This window comes from Impatiens glandulifera, chromosome 6, assembly GCF_907164915.1.
Source record: "Impatiens glandulifera chromosome 6, dImpGla2.1, whole genome shotgun sequence".
Taxonomy (NCBI): domain Eukaryota; kingdom Viridiplantae; phylum Streptophyta; class Magnoliopsida; order Ericales; family Balsaminaceae; genus Impatiens; species Impatiens glandulifera.
The window spans coordinates 24,497,257-24,518,925 of record NC_061867.1 but is presented as its reverse complement, the minus strand read 5'-3'; positions in this window follow the sequence as shown (position 1 = coordinate 24,518,925).

Sequence of the window (21,669 nt, the reverse complement as noted above, 5' to 3'; positions counted from 1 at the left end):
TGATAAAAATTTTTATCCAACATATGATTGAGATGACATAAAACTTCAGATGTATTACGGTTGATATATTTATTTTTGTACATACGTGACCCAGTGAGAGATTGTTGGAATTTTTAAGATCACTAGTATATTAAATAATTGTGCAAATATCATATTTAATATAAGCCAAAATAATGTGATCTAATGTGATTAAGTTTATGGCTTATGGGTGTATTTGTCATTAATATAAAGCGAGGATACCTAAGTGACATTTATAATTTTATGAAGGGGCTTAATTAGAAATAACCTAACTATAATAACTAACTTAATGTTAGTTATATGTAACGATAATGGTCCCCATTTGAAGTACGATCAATTCTCCTTTGCGTCCCCATCAACAGAGAGAGAAACCTATTGACGTACTCATTAAATGAAAGAACCATTCTACATAAATAAAGTATAAGAAAAGAGAAGATTAAAGAATCATTCCATCCATGCAAATTCTAAGAAAGAGAAGATTCATGATTCATCAAATTAAGGTACACTTCCACCATTCAGATTTTAATTTCTCACACATTAAATTAGGATCTAATTAAGATAATTCTAACAGAAAACATTCTAATTACTCAGATAGATCTCACATCACAAAATAATTATGATATATAAAAATTAGTTTCATTTTCAATTTAAATTCATTAATGCAAATCATATATGGAAGAATACAGATTTCCCTCAATTTTTAATGCTAGATTTTATGTTACATTTGTTTATTTGTAAATATTTTTAGTATTTTCATTGTTAACCTCGTTATGTTTCGGAGTATATTTGTTACCAAAAGTGTAACTCCCATAAAATTTTTGTCCCTTAGACTATCCACAGCAGGGTGTCAAATAAGGTATCAAATGGGTGTTAAAATTGATAGAAAAATTAAGTAGATTAATTTTAAACCGGTTAGAAAATAATTGTTATAACTTATGAAAAATATATGTTAAATCGCTAAGTTATATCAAGTATATTAACTGGTTTAAATATAACAAGAATCTGTTGTAGCGTAGTGGTAAACGCCTCTACCTGTCACACAGGTGACCAGGGATCAAATCCCACTGGCTGCAAATAATATTTAAAGTTTTGCTGTTTCAGGGAAATTGAGCAAAATCCATTCGGTTGGAAGTATATATATACCGTTCCGGTTGTTTGACTTCGGTTTGAAGTAAAAGCAACCGGTTTGTCCAAGAAGTTCAGTCAACCGGTTGGTCAACCGGAGTTCAGTCAAGGAGTCCGGAACCGGTCAGTAAAGTTCACTCAAACCGGATCGGTCAACCGCCATTAAATGCAGCCGCTCAATAATAAATGTTCCGGTTATTAAGTGAGCCTCAAACCGGATCGGTCAACCGCCATTAAATGCAGCCGCTCAATAATATAAATGTTCCGGTTGATTAAATTGTGTCATGTTCCGGTTATTAAATGAGTAATCCAATTCCAGAAGCAATCTTCAGGCAGCAGGTAGCTGTCAGGCATGCTTGTTCAAATCCAGAAGTAATCTCCAGGCAGCAGGTAGTTGTCAGGCATGCTTGTCCAAATCCAGAAGCAATCTCCAGGCAGCAGGTAGCTGTCAGGCGGCCGGCTAAGAGCTGCCATGTGTCCAAAATGCAAACCGGCTAAGCGCATGTCTGCCATGTGTCCAACATGCAAACCGGTTAAAGTGCATGTCTGCCATGTGTCCAAATTGATCTGTCCAAGAGGGAAGGCGTGCAAGCCTCTTGATCATTACCAGGAGAGAGAAAAATATGACCGTTGTGTCCTTTCAGCTATAAAAGGAAGACGGATCGTCTTCATTAAATGCAAGTGACGGATTACGAAAACAAAGTATCAAAGCATTAAATTCTAGAGAGATAAAGTTTTATATTCTAAAACCGGTTTGCCTAAAACCGGAAGCTTTTTGTGTGTTGTTGTGTTGAGTTGTTGTATTACATCAAAGTGTGAGTTTGGTGTAACCGGCGAGTAGCGAAGTTGGGCTCGACCGGAAGTGAAATTGTAACTCTAAAGAGTTAGTGGAGATCCTTCTCATAACCTGAGAAGAAGGGGTGACGTAGGAGGGTTTGCTCCGAACATCCATAAACAAATTTCTTGTCTCGTGTTCTTTCCCTTGCTTTCATTTCTCGTTTACTTTACCTAACCTCAAACTAATCATACGCCTTAAACCGGTCACTCATATCCTTAAACCGACTCCTCATAAACTTCATCCGAATCGTATTCGTTGCTTCAGATTGAAACGGACATTTCCGCACTTGAACTCGGTTCAAGAGTCTGTGACAATCTGTGTAGTGTTAAGAGCGGTTTTAGTCTCTAACCGGACTATCACCAAAAAGTGTGTGTGTGTTGTAAGCGGCCACCCTTACCGAAACCGGAAAACACCCCGGTCCTCCAAGGGCGTCCCCGATCCTAACAAGTGGTATCAGAGCAAGGATCTTAACACTCAAGCAACTGAATACCATCATGTCTTTCATCAACGAGCCCCCCATGTTCTGCATCGAAGAATATGTTGATTGGAAGATACGGATGGAAGTGCATTTGGCCTCACAAGACGAAGTTATAGAAAAATTACCAGGAGAGAGAAAAATATGACCATCACTAAATGCAAGTGACGGATTACGAAAACAAAGTATCAAAGCATTAAATTCTAGAGAGATAAAGTTTTATATTCTAAAACCGGTTTGCCTAAAACCGGAAGCTTTTTTGTGTGTTGTTGTGTTGAGTTGTTGTATTACATCAAAGTGTGAGTTTGGTGTAACCGGCGAGTAGCGAAGTTGGGCTCGACCGGAAGTGAAATTGTAACTCTAAAGAGTTAGTGGAGATCCTTCTCATAACCTGAGAAGAAGGGGTGACGTAGGAGGGTTTGCTCCGAACATCCATAAACAAATTTCTTGTCTCGTGTTCTTTCCCTTGCTTTCATTTCTCGTTTACTTTACCTAACCTCAAACTAATCATACGCCTTAAACCGGTCACTCATATCCTTAAACCGACTCCTCATAAACTTCATCCGAATCGTATTCGTTGCTTCAGATTGAAACGGACATTTCCGCACTTGAACTCGGTTCAAGAGTCTGTGACAATCTGTGTAGTGTTAAGAGCGGTTTTAGTCTCTAACCGGACTATCACCAAAAAGTGTGTGTGTGTTGTAAGCGGCCACCCTTACCGAAACCGGAAAACACCCCGGTCCTCCAAGGGCGTCCCCGATCCTAACAAGTGGTATCAGAGCAAGGATCTTAACACTCAAGCAACTGAATACCATCATGTCTTTCATCAACGAGCCCCCCATGTTCTGCATCGAAGAATATGTTGATTGGAAGATACGGATGGAAGTGCATTTGGCCTCACAAGACGACGACATGTGGTATGTTATTACCGATGGTCCGATAAAGATTGATAAGCCAAGATACAAATGGACGACGGAAGATAAGAAGATGAATAACTTGGATAATGTTGCTAAAAACATTTTGTTCAAGTCGTTGGACAGAAATATGTTTAGTAAGATCAAGCTGTGCTCCTCTGCTAAAGAAATTTGGGAGAAGTTGATCCAACTGTGTGAGGGCAACGACCAAATAAAGGAGAACCGGAAAGATCATAAGGCTCTGATAGCTTATGAAATCAATAGCAAATGGGCCGATAGCGATTCGGACGACTCATCATCCAGCGACGGCGATGATAAAGTTGATGCATGCTTCATGGCGGAGAAAGAATCTGAGGTATTTGATTTCTCTTCTGAAGAATTTACTAAAGAAGACTTAGTTATTGCACTCAATGACATGGTCGATGAGTTCAAAAAATTGTCTGTTTTAATACCGACCCAAACAAAATGTGAAACCGGAAAGTCAAGTTGTACCGCTGGTGAGCCAAGCGGAACCGAGACTTACGAACCGGTTGGACTATCCTTAGAGAATGAGAAGCTCAAGGAGACAGTCCAATCGTTAACCGAAGAAAATGAGAGAATCAAATATGTCACGGCTTCTTGGAAGAGATCTAGTGAAGCGGTAAGCCAGATGTCTAATTACCAAAGACATCCCAAATGTAAATTTGGTATTGGTTATAACAAATCCGCCACTCACAATCACTCCAACGGGATGAAACTCACAAAAGACAATCTTCCTTTCATAAGATTTGTCAAGAGTTCATCAACCGACAATGAGACACAATGTGACTCAAAACCGGAAAAAGAAATAAAATATGTAAGTCCAACTGACTCGGAAAAATGGCTTCATCCTGAGAGAAGGAAAGCCAACCGGCCAGCAGGTAAACAAACCGATACACACCCACAAAATAAGGCACTCTTAGGACAACAGAAAGATGTCAAGCCAAGCACTGGAAAAGTAATTAGAACCATAACCGGGAAAGTTATCCGGCTTATTAAAGTCTGGATTCCCAAGGGACTAATAAGCCACGGACCCAAAGAAAAATGGGGACCAGATTCTTTATTGTCTATGAATGCAGGTAAATCAAGACAGAAGCTTGGAAGAGACAACATTACATCCGGACAGCCGGCTGTTGACGAACACATCATTTGAAGGGAACAAGCATGAAGTGGCTAACATCCTCACAAAGCCACTTCTCGAGTCTAAGTTTTCTTCCCTTAGAAATATTTTAGAATTGTTAGATTACAGAATTTGAAGAAAATTTGTTTAAAAAAAAAAAAAAAAAAAAATTCTTAAACGAAACCGTTTTTCCAAAAAAAAACCGGCCAAATAAGTGTAAGCTCTTTAAAAACCGGCCAAATAAGTGTAAGCTCTTTAAAAACCGGCCAAATAAGTGTAAGCTCTTTAAAACCGGCCAAATAAGTGTAAGCTCTTTAAAACCGGCCAAATAAGTGTAAGCTCTTTAAAACTGGCCAAACAAGTGTAAGCTCTTTAAAACTGGCCAAACAAGTGTAAGCTCTTTAAAACCGGCCAAACAAGTGTAAGTTCTTCAAAAACCGGCCAAACAAGTGTAAGTTCTTCAAAAACCGGCCAAACAAGTGTAAGTTTTTAAAACCGGCCAAACAAATATAAGATTTTTAAAAACCGGCCACACATTACAAGTTTTGAATATTTATTCTAAATAATCAAAAAGGGAGAAATTGATAGAAAAATTAAGTAGATTAATTTTAAAAACCGGCCACACATTACAAGTTTTGAATATTTATTCTAAATAATCAAAAAGGGAGAAATTGATAGAAAAATTAAGTAAGTTAATTTTCTCAAAACCGGCCACACATTACAAGTTTTGAATATTTATTCTAAATAATCAAAAAGGGAGAAATTGATAGAAAAATTAAGTAGATTAATTTTAAACCGGTTAGAAAATAATTGTTATAACTTATGAAAAATATATGTTAAATCGCTAAGTTATATCAAGTATATTAACTGGTTTAAATATAACAAGAATCTGTTGTAGCGTAGTGGTAAACGCCTCTACCTGTCACACAGGTGACCAGGGATCAAATCCCACTGGCTGCAAATAATATTTAAAGTTTTGCTGTTTCAGGGAAATTGAGCAAAATCCATTCGGTTGGAAGTATATATATACCGTTCCGGTTGTTTGACTTCGGTTTGAAGTAAAAGCAACCGGTTTGTCCAAGAAGTTCAGTCAACCGGTTGGTCAACCGGAGTTCAGTCAAGGAGTCCGGAACCGGTCAGTAAAGTTCACTCAAACCGGATCGGTCAACCGCCATTAAATGCAGCCGCTCAATAATAAATGTTCCGGTTATTAAGTGAGCCTCAAACCGGATCGGTCAACCGCCATTAAATGCAGCCGCTCTGATAACATAAATGTTCCGGTTGATTAAATTGTGTCATGTTCCGGTTATTAAATGAGTAATCCAATTCCAGAAGCAATCTTCAGGCAGCAGGTAGCTGTCAGGCATGCTTGTTCAAATCCAGAAGTAATCTCCAGGCAGCAGGTAGTTGTCAGGCATGCTTGTCCAAATCCAGAAGCAATCTCCAGGCAGCAGGTAGCTGTCAGGCGGCCGGCTAAGAGCTGCCATGTGTCCAAAATGCAAACCGGCTAAGCGCATGTCTGCCATGTGTCCAACATGCAAACCGGTTAAAGTGCATGTCTGCCATGTGTCCAAATTGATCTGTCCAAGAGGGAAGGCGTGCAAGCCTCTTGATCATTACCAGGAGAGAGAAAAATATGACCGTTGTGTCCTTTCAGCTATAAAAGGAAGACGGATCGTCTTCATTAAATGCAAGTGACGGATTACGAAAACAAAGTATCAAAGCATTAAATTCTAGAGAGATAAAGTTTTATATTCTAAAACCGGTTTGCCTAAAACCGGAAGCTTTTTGTGTGTTGTTGTGTTGAGTTGTTGTATTACATCAAAGTGTGAGTTTGGTGTAACCGGCGAGTAGCGAAGTTGGGCTCGACCGGAAGTGAAATTGTAACTCTAAAGAGTTAGTGGAGATCCTTCTCATAACCTGAGAAGAAGGGGTGACGTAGGAGGGTTTGCTCCGAACATCCATAAACAAATTTCTTGTCTCGTGTTCTTTCCCTTGCTTTCATTTCTCGTTTACTTTACCTAACCTCAAACTAATCATACGCCTTAAACCGGTCACTCATATCCTTAAACCGACTCCTCATAAACTTCATCCGAATCGTATTCGTTGCTTCAGATTGAAACGGACATTTCCGCACTTGAACTCGGTTCAAGAGTCTGTGACAATCTGTGTAGTGTTAAGAGCGGTTTTAGTCTCTAACCGGACTATCACCAAAAAGTGTGTGTGTGTTGTAAGCGGCCACCCTTACCGAAACCGGAAAACACCCCGGTCCTCCAAGGGCGTCCCCGATCCTAACAAGTGGTATCAGAGCAAGGATCTTAACACTCAAGCAACTGAATACCATCATGTCTTTCATCAACGAGCCCCCCATGTTCTGCATCGAAGAATATGTTGATTGGAAGATACGGATGGAAGTGCATTTGGCCTCACAAGACGACGACATGTGGTATGTTATTACCGATGGTCCGATAAAGATTGATAAGCCAAGATACAAATGGACGACGGAAGATAAGAAGATGAATAACTTGGATAATGTTGCTAAAAACATTTTGTTCAAGTCGTTGGACAGAAATATGTTTAGTAAGATCAAGCTGTGCTCCTCTGCTAAAGAAATTTGGGAGAAGTTGATCCAACTGTGTGAGGGCAACGACCAAATAAAGGAGAACCGGAAAGATCATAAGGCTCTGATAGCTTATGAAATCAATAGCAAATGGGCCGATAGCGATTCGGACGACTCATCATCCAGCGACGGCGATGATAAAGTTGATGCATGCTTCATGGCGGAGAAAGAATCTGAGGTATTTGATTTCTCTTCTGAAGAATTTACTAAAGAAGACTTAGTTATTGCACTCAATGACATGGTCGATGAGTTCAAAAAATTGTCTGTTTTAATACCGACCCAAACAAAATGTGAAACCGGAAAGTCAAGTTGTACCGCTGGTGAGCCAAGCGGAACCGAGACTTACGAACCGGTTGGACTATCCTTAGAGAATGAGAAGCTCAAGGAGACAGTCCAATCGTTAACCGAAGAAAATGAGAGAATCAAATATGTCACGGCTTCTTGGAAGAGATCTAGTGAAGCGGTAAGCCAGATGTCTAATTACCAAAGACATCCCAAATGTAAATTTGGTATTGGTTATAACAAATCCGCCACTCACAATCACTCCAACGGGATGAAACTCACAAAAGACAATCTTCCTTTCATAAGATTTGTCAAGAGTTCATCAACCGACAATGAGACACAATGTGACTCAAAACCGGAAAAAGAAATAAAATATGTAAGTCCAACTGACTCGGAAAAATGGCTTCATCCTGAGAGAAGGAAAGCCAACCGGCCAGCAGGTAAACAAACCGATACACACCCACAAAATAAGGCACTCTTAGGACAACAGAAAGATGTCAAGCCAAGCACTGGAAAAGTAATTAGAACCATAACCGGGAAAGTTATCCGGCTTATTAAAGTCTGGATTCCCAAGGGACTAATAAGCCACGGACCCAAAGAAAAATGGGGACCAGATTCTTTATTGTCTATGAATGCAGGTAAATCAAGACAGAAGCTTGGAAGAGACAACATTACATCCGGACAGCCGGCTGTTGACGAACACATCATTTGAAGGGAACAAGCATGAAGTGGCTAACATCCTCACAAAGCCACTTCTCGAGTCTAAGTTTTCTTCCCTTAGAAATATTTTAGAATTGTTAGATTACAGAATTTGAAGAAAATTTGTTTAAAAAAAAAAAAAAAAAAAAAAAATTCTTAAACGAAACCGTTTTTCCAAAAAAAAAACCGGCCAAATAAGTGTAAGCTCTTTAAAAACCGGCCAAATAAGTGTAAGCTCTTTAAAAACCGGCCAAATAAGTGTAAGCTCTTTAAAACCGGCCAAATAAGTGTAAGCTCTTTAAAACCGGCCAAATAAGTGTAAGCTCTTTAAAACTGGCCAAACAAGTGTAAGCTCTTTAAAACTGGCCAAACAAGTGTAAGCTCTTTAAAACCGGCCAAACAAGTGTAAGTTCTTCAAAAACCGGCCAAACAAGTGTAAGTTCTTCAAAAACCGGCCAAACAAGTGTAAGTTTTTAAAACCGGCCAAACAAATATAAGATTTTTAAAAACCGGCCACACATTACAAGTTTTGAATATTTATTCTAAATAATCAAAAAGGGAGAAATTGATAGAAAAATTAAGTAGATTAATTTTAAAAACCGGCCACACATTACAAGTTTTGAATATTTATTCTAAATAATCAAAAAGGGAGAAATTGATAGAAAAATTAAGTAAGTTAATTTTCTCAAAACCGGCCACACATTACAAGTTTTGAATATTTATTCTAAATAATCAAAAAGGGAGAAATTGATAGAAAAATTAAGTAGATTAATTTTAAACCGGTTAGAAAATAATTGTTATAACTTATGAAAAATATATGTTAAATCGCTAAGTTATATCAAGTATATTAACTGGTTTAAATATAACAAGAATCTGTTGTAGCGTAGTGGTAAACGCCTCTACCTGTCACACAGGTGACCAGGGATCAAATCCCACTGGCTGCAAATAATATTTAAAGTTTTGCTGTTTCAGGGAAATTGAGCAAAATCCATTCGGTTGGAAGTATATATATACCGTTCCGGTTGTTTGACTTCGGTTTGAAGTAAAAGCAACCGGTTTGTCCAAGAAGTTCAGTCAACCGGTTGGTCAACCGGAGTTCAGTCAAGGAGTCCGGAACCGGTCAGTAAAGTTCACTCAAACCGGATCGGTCAACCGCCATTAAATGCAGCCGCTCAATAATAAATGTTCCGGTTATTAAGTGAGCCTCAAACCGGATCGGTCAACCGCCATTAAATGCAGCCGCTCAATAATATAAATGTTCCGGTTGATTAAATTGTGTCATGTTCCGGTTATTAAATGAGTAATCCAATTCCAGAAGCAATCTTCAGGCAGCAGGTAGCTGTCAGGCATGCTTGTTCAAATCCAGAAGTAATCTCCAGGCAGCAGGTAGTTGTCAGGCATGCTTGTCCAAATCCAGAAGCAATCTCCAGGCAGCAGGTAGCTGTCAGGCGGCCGGCTAAGAGCTGCCATGTGTTCAAAATGCAAACCGGCTAAGCGCATGTCTGCCATGTGTCCAACATGCAAACCGGTTAAAGTGCATGTCTGCCATGTGTCCAAATTGATCTGTCCAAGAGGGAAGGCGTGCAAGCCTCTTGATCATTACCAGGAGAGAGAAAAATATGACCGTTGTGTCCTTTCAGCTATAAAAGGAAGACGGATCGTCTTCATTAAATGCAAGTGACGGATTACGAAAACAAAGCATCAAAGCATTAAATTCTAGAGAGATAAAGTTTTATATTCTAAAACCGGTTTGCCTAAAACCGGAAGCTTTTTTGTGTGTTGTTGTGTTGAGTTGTTGTATTACATCAAAGTGTGAGTTTGGTGTAACCGGCGAGTAGCGAAGTTGGGCTCGACCGGCAGTATTGTTGTAACTCTAAAGAGTTAGTGGAGATCCTTCTCATAACCTGAGAAGAAGGGGTGACGTAGGAGGGTTTGCTCCGAACATCCATAAACAAATCTTGTCTCGTGTTATTTTCTTTATTTCCAGCTTACTCACTCTAAAAAACCGAACTATTACCAACCTAAACATAATCCTTAACCAAACCGGTCCATCTATCTTCTCTAGCCGATCACTTATAAATATCATCCAAAGTCTTGTGTGTTGCTTCAAGCCGAAACAAACTACTTCCGCACTTGAACTCGGTTCAAGAAGTTTGTAACGGTTTGCGTAGTGTTAAGAAAGGTTTTAGTCTCTAACCGGACTATCACCAAAAAGTGTGTGTGTGTTGTAAGCGGCCACCCTTACCGAAACCGGAAAACACCCCGGTCCTCCAAGGGCGTCCCCGATCCTAACAAAAATAATATCAAATGGTGCAATAGAGTATCAAAATTAAGTGTTAAAATATGGGTATCAAATTTTGATACGGGACCAAATTTGATGTGGCCCAATCACAGCGTGCCAAGTGGCAGCGCTGGTGGTTACTTTTTTATTTTTGTTTTCTTTTTTAAATACACTTTTGCATAATAATTGATAAAAAATAATATATATATATCATTATTTTTTATTTTTCGAGATCTATAAATAGAGACTTGGTTTGTGCCATTTGAACACCAAAAAATTTCTGAAATTTTCCACCATATTATCATCCTTGTTTGTATCACCTTTATTTTGAAATCTTCAAACTCTTTCATGGATCCTTCACAAAACTACAACTTCTTTCCAAATTACTTCCCAAATGAAGCTCAAAACCCAAATATACAACCTTCGAACCAAAACATGATGAATTACCCATGGTTAAAAAAAATGAAATTATGTATAAATAATGTGGAAGTGAGAGAAAGTGAAAAAGTAATTTTGATACCTTGAATAACACTTTGCTGTAGGATATGCTAAAAAGTGAGTGTTAAAATATGTGTTAAGCTGACGTGGCAGGGTATTAAATGAAAAATTTGATACCCTGCTGTGGATAGTCTTAGAAATCTCGAGGTTCAAAATTTTTTAACATTATTATATTTGTTACCAATTTCACCATTATTACATTTGTTACCAATTGATTTAAAAATCAATAAAAAAAAGTGTACGTGTACAAATGTGTTTTTCACTATAGTTTCGTTTCAGTTCGAAATTTAGTGATACTCGGGAAAGGGCTTTCTCGCTTCATCATCCATACCCATTTTAAAACGGTTTCTACTTATAAATTTGACTTTTGAAAATCGGTTGTATAACATGTTGGGTCAAATTATTTTGACTGAGTGTTGAAATAATTTAACCATTGAGATTTTGATGATGAAATGACTTATGAGTTTTGATGAAGGTGTATTGAAACAATATTTTATGAGACTTGGCTCTAATGAGGATCATTAGACTGATTTTGGCAATTAGATGCATAGAATTAGACGTACAGTCTAACTCATCGGAGTTAGACGTGTAGTCTAATGAATGCATAGAATTAGACGTACAATCTAACTCATCGGAGTTAGACGTGTAGTCTAATGAATGCATAGAATTAGACGTACAGTCTAACTCATCGGAGTTAGTCGTGTAGTCTAATGAATGCATAGAATTAGACGTACAGTCTAACTCATCGGAGTTAGACGTGTAGTCTAATGAATGCATAGAATTAGACGTACAGTCTAACTCATCGGAGTTAGCCGTGTAGTCTAATGGACTTGTAATTAAACAGTTGGTCTAATAGATATCCAGAATTAGACGTAAGTCTAACTCCTTCAGACAAGTCTGAGGTAGAACCGGAATTAGATGTGTAGTCTAACCCAGTGGAGTTAGACATACAGTTTAATGGTTATTAGATAATTAGACGTGTAGTCTAATAGAAAGTGAAAGTTAGACGTGAGTCTAACTCCTTCAGACAAGTCTGAGGTAGAACCGGAATTAGATGTGTAGTCTAACTCAGTGGAGTTAGACGTACAGTCTAATGGTTATTGGATAATTAGACGTGTAGTCTAATAAGTGAAAGTTAGACGTAAGTCTAACTCCTTCAGACAAGTCTGTGGTAGAACCGGAATTAGAGACGTGCAGTCTAATGATTATTGTAATTAGACGTGTAGTCTAATTCTATTAGACTAGGTGGTCTAATAGACTCGGTTATTAGAAGGAGATGTTTGATTTCATTAGACTGATTTCCACAATCCGTCTAACTGAAATATGTCTAATGCTCAGTTTAAGCAGTATGCTTGAAGCTAGCATTTACATACCCACGTGCTATAGCTGTACCATACTCCTGTTCCCCTTTCTAGTGAAAATTAGTACAACATCTATATGCAACCATCCAAGGAATGCCACGTAAGAGAATTTTCCTCACATTACTTGTTTTGCAGGTACATCCCTGATGGAATATTCAGCGCACTACTAGTGATGTACGGCCACGATCCTTGTGTTCAGAACCTGCGGTGTACAATGGAGGCTTTCCAATGGAAGAGTGCTACGTATCATTCTAAAAGATTCGATCGTTAGCTCCTGCTCAGTATTTAACAAATCTCAAGGACAATGGAAAATCTGCCTTACGAATTTATCCGAACACAACGAACAAGCAATCTGATTTTGTAGAGAGATAAACTACACAATCGTCTTGTTTACTGAATTAAAGCCTTTGAATATTCATACTGTGAAGCTGCTTTCTGATTGTACTGTGTGTGAATCAAGAGAGAGCTAGAATCAAAACACCTTTAGCTGTGTGATATTCTTTATCTTATAATTGAACAGATAGTGTTCTTTTCAATAGTGAGATAAGTGTGTATAAACTGTATTTGATTCGAATCATATTATAGTGAATCCTTCCGGTGGTTGGAAGAAGGGGTGAAGTAAGAGAGTTTCTCCGAACATCCATAAACAAACTGCTGTGTTCTTTTATTTTTGTCATCTTTTCATATTTCATCTTGTGCTTCAAACCCAAGTAAACAATTCCGCCTTGAATCCGTTTCAAGTGTTTACAAGTGTTTGCGTATAATAGAAAGCGAATTAAATCCTTAACATGATTTCTTTCTAACCGTTTTTCATAAGCCTTTATCCATTGCCAGACCCCCGTCTCTATCGATAAAGCCGATCCTATCAATTGGTATCAGAGCCTTGTTTCTATTCTCAAGCATAAAGAACGTAAAGCATGTCTATCATCAATGAAATCCCTATTCTGTCAATGGACAACTGTGAGTATTAGATGATGAGGATGTAAGCTCACTTGGCTGCTCTTGACTGTGATATGCGGAGCGTCATTACTGATGGCCCCATAAAGATTTCGAAGCCAAGAAGTGAGTGGACTACTGAAGACAAGATGACCAACAACCTGGATAATGTGGCAAGGAATACTCTGTACCAGTCGATCAACATGAACATATTCTATGAAATCAAGTTATGTTCCTCTACTAAAGAGATATGGGATAAGATTAATCAGATCTACGGTACAAATACTCAAGCTAAGAAGAACCAGAAAGCATTCATATGCAATGAGAACAAATCCAGATCCTTTGACAGTGATTCAGAGGAGTCTCCTACAGAAAAAGAAAATGAAGCTGTCACATGTCTAATGATAGATGATCAATCCAAGGTAAATGATATCTTCTGCACCAGAATTTACAAACGAGGAGTTAACTAATGCACTCAATGAAATGGCTATTGAGTATAAAAAGTTAACTAACTCTTTTTATGAAATGAAAGTCAAATATGAATCAACTGTTCTTTCCTCCAATAAAGAATCTGAATCAAACATTGTTGATGAAAACTTAACAGAGATCTCGTCTAAGAATGAGATGCTCAAAGAACAGATTCAAATTCTTTCATCTGAAATCAAGAGACTAAACTATGTAGTCAGTGCATGGACAAGATTCGGAGATGCTGTCAAATATCAGATCAGTATGTTAAAACCTGCTAGATCTAGATCCGGATTGGGATATGACAGCAATGACCCTAATTTGTCCTGCAAAAAGTCAAATCCTCCAACTGACATGTTTAAGCCTATAAACTTTGTCAAAGGGAGTGTGACTGACATTGAATCTGATCCCATTCATGAAGAAGTTGCTTTCAAAAATGAAATAATTTATGTTCCGCCTAATGTTAGCTGACTTAAGAATAACCTAGAAGAAGCTAACAAGTATGAGAATCGAAAACCTAACCCTAAGTCAAGGAGTTTTAAAAGAAAATCTTCTTCAAAAGTTAAAGGATCAGTGGCTAGCAGAAAGTCGTCTGCTAAGTCAAAAACATACGCATTAAGCAAGGCACAAAATGGGAAATCCATCAAAATAACTCAAATATGGATTCCTAAGGGACTGATTGACCGAGGACCCAATTAAAAGTGGGTACCAAAAGATTATAAATATATATTTATGTAGGTACAAATAAACGAAGGACTAGAGGAATCTGTATGGTATCTTGATAGCGGATGTTCCAAGCATATGACAGGAAATAGACGGCTTCTCACTGATATATCAGATTGCTCTGGACCTAAGATCACGTTTGGTGACAACAAGAAGGGTAAGACCATGGGTAATGGTAAGATTATCCATGGTAATCTAACTATTAATGACGTGCTGCTTGTTGATAATCTGTGCTATAATTTAATCAACATTAGTCAATTATGTGATAATGGTTTATTAGTAGATTTTCAAACTCATGCATGCCTAATTAAATACCAAGATGGAAACATTTTATTGACTAGAAGTAGAGTAGGAATCTCATATAAAATGAATTGGCAAAAAGAGTCTTCTGATCCTATGTGCATGATTGTCAAGAATGACCAGAAATGGTTTTGGCATAAACGTTTGAACCATTTAAATTTTAAAACCATCAACAACATTTGTTCAATCAATTTAGTTATTGGTTTGGCCAAACTTCAGTTTTCAAAGAACAAGATATGCACTGCTTGCCAGTTAGGCAAACTGGGCAGATCATCGTTCAAAAGCAAAGGAAAATCACAATCTAGCCGTATCCTAGAACTTTTACATATGGATCTGTTTGGTCCAATTCCTGTAAAGAGTATTGGAGGAATGAGATTTGCCTTAATTATTATTGATGATTTCTCTCGTTTTACATTGGTTGCATTTTTACCATCAAAAGATAAAACTGCTGAAAATTTGATTAGGATATTTAAAGGAATTCAGAATCAGAAATCTTTGAATATCACGTGTATTAGAAGTGATCAGGGAACTAAGTTCACTAACAGATACATATCATCTTATCTCGAGGAGACTGGAATTAAGCATGAGTTGTCTAGTGCCAGAACTCCACAGCAAAACGACATTGCTGAGAGAAGAGTGAGAACTCTGAAGGAAGCAGTGAGATATATGCTTGCTGAATCAAATGTTCCTTAGACGTTCTGGGCGGAAGCCATTAGTACTGCCTGCTATACACAAAACCGGTCAATAATTAACAAACGTTTTAATAAAACTCCCTATGAATTGTATTATGAGAGAATTCCTACAGTGACTTATTTTAAGATATTTGTGTGTAAATGTTTTATCCATAACAATGGAAAGGTTTATTTGACCGATTTTGATGTTAAAGCAGATGATGGATTCATGTTGGGATATTCATCAGTAAGTAAGACTTACAAAGTATATAACAAAAGAACACAGACTGTTGAAGAATCCCTCCATCTAGTTTTTGATGAACCTGTTGAGAGCAAATTTAATGAACCCATTGATCTTGCTGACAGACTTAAAACGACTAGTCTTGAGTCTGTAAGTGAAGAAGAAGAAACTTTGGACAAGCGGATGGCTCTGTCTGATCCAATGGCTGATCCGGTTGAAGTTCAACCAGATGTTCAAACTCCTGTTCAACAAGAAGTTGAGAGTTTGGATGTCGCGGTGTCACCAGTTCAGATGACCAACCCCCTTGGATCCAATTTCAGATGGAACATAAATCATCCACCAGAACTGGTAATCGGAAATCCTTTTTCTCCTCGAAGGACAAGACGTCAACTGATGGATGAAATGACCAACTCTGCATTTATTTCTCAAATTGAACCCAAGAAAATTTGTGAAGCTATAGTTGATCCAGATTGGATCAATGCTATGCAGGAGGAGTTAAACCAATTTGCTAGAAATAAAGTGTGGTATCTTACTCCTAGACCATTTGACAAGTCAGTTATAGGAACAAGATGGTCTTTAGAAACAAGCTTAGTGAAGATGGTTTAGTCATCAGAAACAAAGCTCGTTTAGTTGCTCAAGGATACAGACAAGAGGAAGGTATTGATTTTGATGAGTCTTTTGCACCGGTTGCAATACTAGAGGCAATCAGAATCTTCCTAGCATATGCATCATTTAAAAATTTTAAAGTCTTTCAAATGGATGTGAAAAGTGCATTTTTAAATGGAAAATTAAGTGAAGAAGTATATGTTGAGCAACCCCCTGGTTTTGTAGATAATGTTTTGCCAAATCATGTTTATAGGTTTGACAAAGCATTGTATGGTCTGAAACAAGCTCCTAGAGCTTGATACGACACTTTAACCAATTTCTTGTTTGATCATGACTTTGTTGTTGGAACAGTGGATAAACCCCTGTTTAAATTTACTAAAGATTCTCACATTCTACTTGTTCAGATATATGTTGATGACATTATCTTTGGTTCTACTAACCCCAAATTGTATGAGGAATTATCTAAGCTGATGCAAGATAGGTTTGAAATGAGCATGATGGGAGAACTTACTTTCTTCCTTGGGCTTCAAGTCCGTCAGCTAGAAAACGGAACACTTATCAACCAGGCCAAATACACCAAATAACTACTAAAGAAGTTTGGCTTGGAGAACTGTTCTGCAGCAGCTACTCCAATAAGCTCTTCGATTAAATTGTTAAAGATGAAGGTGTCCTAAGTGTCGATGTAACAGCATATAGAGGACTCATCGGATCCTTGCTGTATGTAACTGCTAGCAGACCAGACATTCAATTTGCTGTTAGTGTTTGTGGCAGATTTCGGACTGATTCTAAACTCTCTCATTTCACTGATGCTAAACGTATTCTTAAATACTTAAAAGGAACTCAAAATATGGTACTGTGGTATCCGAAGGATTTCATTTTCAATTTAACTAGTTTCTCAGATGCAGATTATGCAGGGTGCAAAATAGATAGAAAAAGCACAAGTGGAACTTGCCAGATCTTTGGAGATCGTCTAATCACATGGTTCAGCAAGAAGCAGACGTTGGTCGCCACGTCTACAACTGAAGTAGAGTATCTTGTAGCTGGAAATTGTTGCTCTCAAGTGCTGTGGATTCAACAACAACTTAGAGACTATGGGATTGAGGCTGATGAATCTCCAATTTTCTACGACAACACAAGTGCTATCGCAATCACCTACAATCCATTTCTGCATTCTCGGACAAAGCATATTGAAATCAGGCATCATTTCCTCTGAGAACATGTCAATCAGAAGCAGATTTGTCTTGAACATGTTTCTACAGATCAACAAATTGCAGACATCTTCACGAAACCCCTACCGGAAGCTAAATTTTCTCACTTTAGAAACATGTTAGGTCTTGTTGATCTTGATTGAAGTGATTACGTGCATAAATTAAGGGGGAATGTATTGTTCAAAACGCAACTGAACAGACATGAAAGACAGAGGTCTTAATTTGTCCTAAGGATTCAGAGCTTGAGAAACACAACTACTTAGACGCACGTCTACCTTAGCAGTTTCATCTTCATCTGAAATTATCGTCTTGGTTATTCTAACCTGCATGGTTAGATGGATGCGTCTAATAGACGAACACGTCTAATAGACGTTAGACGTTTTTACGTCATGAGCAAGAGGATGCTCACGTCTAACTAGACACTCGTGTCTCACGTGTTGTTATTGCATAATTAGATATATACGTCTAATAGACTGTTTTTCAAAAGGAAGTTGAAAATGTGAAAAGGAGAATAAACGTCTAACTACTGGTGTAATTAGACTCTTCATCTTCTGGCTAGTTGGACAACTGTCCTTTGCTGGTTTCTGATCAAGTTTATTTTCCCGCCGAAAATCAAATCAGTCATTCCTCAAAAGAATTGAAGACACGTGTCTCTCAATATACAAAGAATGACTAATATTTCTGACAACTTTTGTTTGTACATATAGTATTAAATGTTTAGTTTCATGCTAACATTAAATGATACGTTTATTGGGAACAGACTCTTGAGTTCTTGACGGTAGGAGTAATCATTAGAAAATTCCGACACATTAGGCATTGATATTTGTAGGGTTATTCATTCTAAAGATAAGAGTTCTTTGAAATCCCTCTCTCTTTAGAATTCGTATCGTCTAAACCTTTGTTCATCAAGTCGAAATGTCGTCCTTCCGTCCAAAGTCGATTCAGGTGGATTTTAGATCCATATCCACTCTAAAATCTCCGGAAATGTATAGGATGTTTGAGTCTTTAAAATCTTCCGGGTTGAGAAAATTACTCACCCCTCATGAACTCTATCATGAATAGTTGGTTCATGAATTTTTCGCAACCGCTGGCTTCTATCAAGATAAAATTATTGCTGGGGTCGTGATGGGCCAGATGATCTCCATCACAGAAGAATCTTTTGGTACGTTTTTCCAACTTCCAAAAGTAGGTATTGATGATTTCTCAACCACTTCACCTGATCTAATCATTACAATGATGAGAGTCTTTTCTGATTCTCCTCAAGTAGACATTCATGGAAAGAAAAACCTCCTGAAGGTTGAATTTGCTCTGTTAAGCGATATCATCTCGAAATCTCTTCTATCCAAAGATTCTTCTTACAAGTATTATACGAAAGTCTTTCAGATAATGGTGGCTATCACTAGGGGTGTTCATGTCAACTGGACAAGCGTCCTCTTCGGAAATCTTGTCAGAATGGTTGTTGCTCGGAAGACTATTTTTGGCTTTGATGGTCCTCTTAGCTCTCTTCCTTGTTTCCTTCTGAATGAACTCCGTAAAAGTTTTCACCTTCCTTCTAAAATCATGAACTACCAGAAGGTTGTAGATTACATTCAAAGGGTGGAGACGCTCAAGTCTAAGAAAAGGAAAAGAGAATACTCCAACTCCCCTCAAATCGTAGTCTTAGAGATTTCTTAGGTTGAAGTCTATCCTTTCTAGAGTAAAGTCTAGGAAGAAGAAAAAGAATAGAATTTAAATTTCTTTATGAAATTTCTTTTGAATATTTAGATGATGTTTTTGTGATAAACTTATTTTTGGTTACTTTGAACAATGTTTCTTTGATGGTTCTATGAATATTGGTTTTGAATGTTTGATGTAAGTGAACAAGAGTTTAGTTTATTTATATGATGAATGCATGTGTTGGTATATATATGCATGATTGCAATTTCTTCATCAAAAAGGGGGAAATTGTTGGTCAAATTATTTTGACTGAGTGTTGAAATAATTTAACCATTGAGATTTTGATGATAAAATGAGTTATGAGTTTTGATGCAGGTGTATTGAAACAATATTTCATGAGACTTGGCTCTAATGAGGATCATTAGACCAATTTTGGCAATTAGATGCATAGATTTAGACGTACAGTCTAATTCATCGGAGTTAGACGTGTAGTCTAATGAATGCATAGAATTAGACGTACAGTCTAACTCATCGGAGTTAGACGAGTAGTCTAATGAATGCATAGAATTTGACGTACAGTCTAACTCATCGGAGTTAGAAGTGTAGTCTAATGAATGCATAGAATTAGACGTACAGTGTAACTCATCGGAGTTAGACGTGTAGTCTAATGGACTTGTAATTAGACAGTTGGTCTAATAGATATTCGGAATTAGACGTAAGTCTAATTCCTTCAGACAAGTCTGAGGTAGAACCGGAATTAGACGTGTAGTCTAACTCAGTGGAGTTAGACGTACAGTCTAATGGTTAAATTAGACGTGCAGTCTAATAGAAAGTAAAAGTTAGACGTGAGTGTAACTCCTTCAGACAAGTCTGAGGTAGAACCGGAATTAGACGTGTAGTCTAACTTAGTGGAGTTAGACGTACAGTCTAATGGTTATTGAATAATTAGACGTGTAGTCTAATTAGTGAAAGTTAGACGTAAGTCTAACTCTTTCAGACAAGTTTGAGGTAGAACCGGAATTAGACGTGTAGTCTAACTCAGTGGAGTTAGACGTGCAGTCTAATGGTTATTGTAATTAGACGTGTAGTCTAATTCTATAAGTCCAGGCGGTCTAATAAACTCGGCTATTAGAAAGAGATGTTTGATTTCATTAGACTGATTTCCACAATCTGTCTAACTGAAATACGTCTAATGCTCAGTTTATGCAGTATGCTTGAAACTAGCATTTACCTACCCACGTGCTATAGTTGTACCCTACTCCTGCTCTACTTTCTAGTGAAGATTAGTACAATAGCTATATGTAACCAACCAAGGAATGCCACGTAAGAGAATTTTCCTCACATTACATTTTGCAGGTACATCCCTGATGGAATATTCGGCGCACTACCAGTGATGTACTTCCACGATCCTTGTGCTCAGAACCTGCTGTGTACAATGGAGGCTTTCCAATGGAAGTGTGTCACGTATCAATCTAAAAGATTCAACCGTTAGCTCTTGCTCAATATTTAAACAATCTCAAGGACAACGGACAATCTGCATTACGAATTTATCCGAACACAACGAACAACCAATCTGTTTTTGCAGAGAGAGAAACTACTCAATCATCTTGCTTACTGAATTCAAGCCTTTGAATATTCATACTGTGAAGCTAATTTCTGATTGTACTATGTGTCAATCAAGAGAGAGCTAGAATCAAAACACCTTTAGTTGAGTGATATTCTTCATCTTGTTATTGAACAGAAAGTGTTCTGTTCAATAGTGAGCTAAGTGTGTGTAAACTGTATTTGATTCGAATCATATTATAGTGAATCCTTCCGGTGGTTGGAGAAGGGGTGACGTAGGAGAGTTTCTCCAAACATCCATAAACAAACTGTTGTGTTCTTTCATTATGTCATCTTTTCATATTTCATCTTGTGCTTCAAACCCAAGTAAACAATTCCGCCTTGAATCCGTTTCAAGTGTTTACAAGTGTTTGTGTAGAATAGAAAGCGAATTAAATTCTTAATAGGATTTCTTTCAAACCGTTTTTCATAAGCTTCATCCATAGACAGACCCCCGTCTCTATCGATATAGCCGATTCTATCATAACGTTTTATTTTAACCAATTATTCTTCTAGTTCAGACATAAATAGGTTTTTACATATTTAAATAATTGTAATAAGAATTATTTAAATGCTAGTACCCTGTTGTTGATGATCACTATAGATGATTAATATACATAAAGAACATCAGTTTAAAAGGCATTCGAGTTTAAAAATAAATCTCAAACGAGCCTTAGCCAAAATATATTTTTGTGGAAATATCCCAAAAATATTTTGAAATTATTTTTAAATATTTTGGGATTTTTTGAACATGCTTTGAGGTTCCAAAGTTACAAAAATAATTTTGGAATTTTGGAATTTTGAAATGGGGACCAAACAGGCCTTAGGACTGGTGTCCTAGGTCATGGGTTAGTTTTATCAGTCGGGGCTAAAAATCCCTCGATCCTAGTCGAGAACCCCTCGGTATGGGTTTATGATCCTCGGTCAGGGTGCAAAAGTCTCTTAGTTGGAGTGTTAAGGCCTCTCGATCCTTGGTGAAAGTCATCGGTCATGGGTTCAGGAGTTCTAGGTC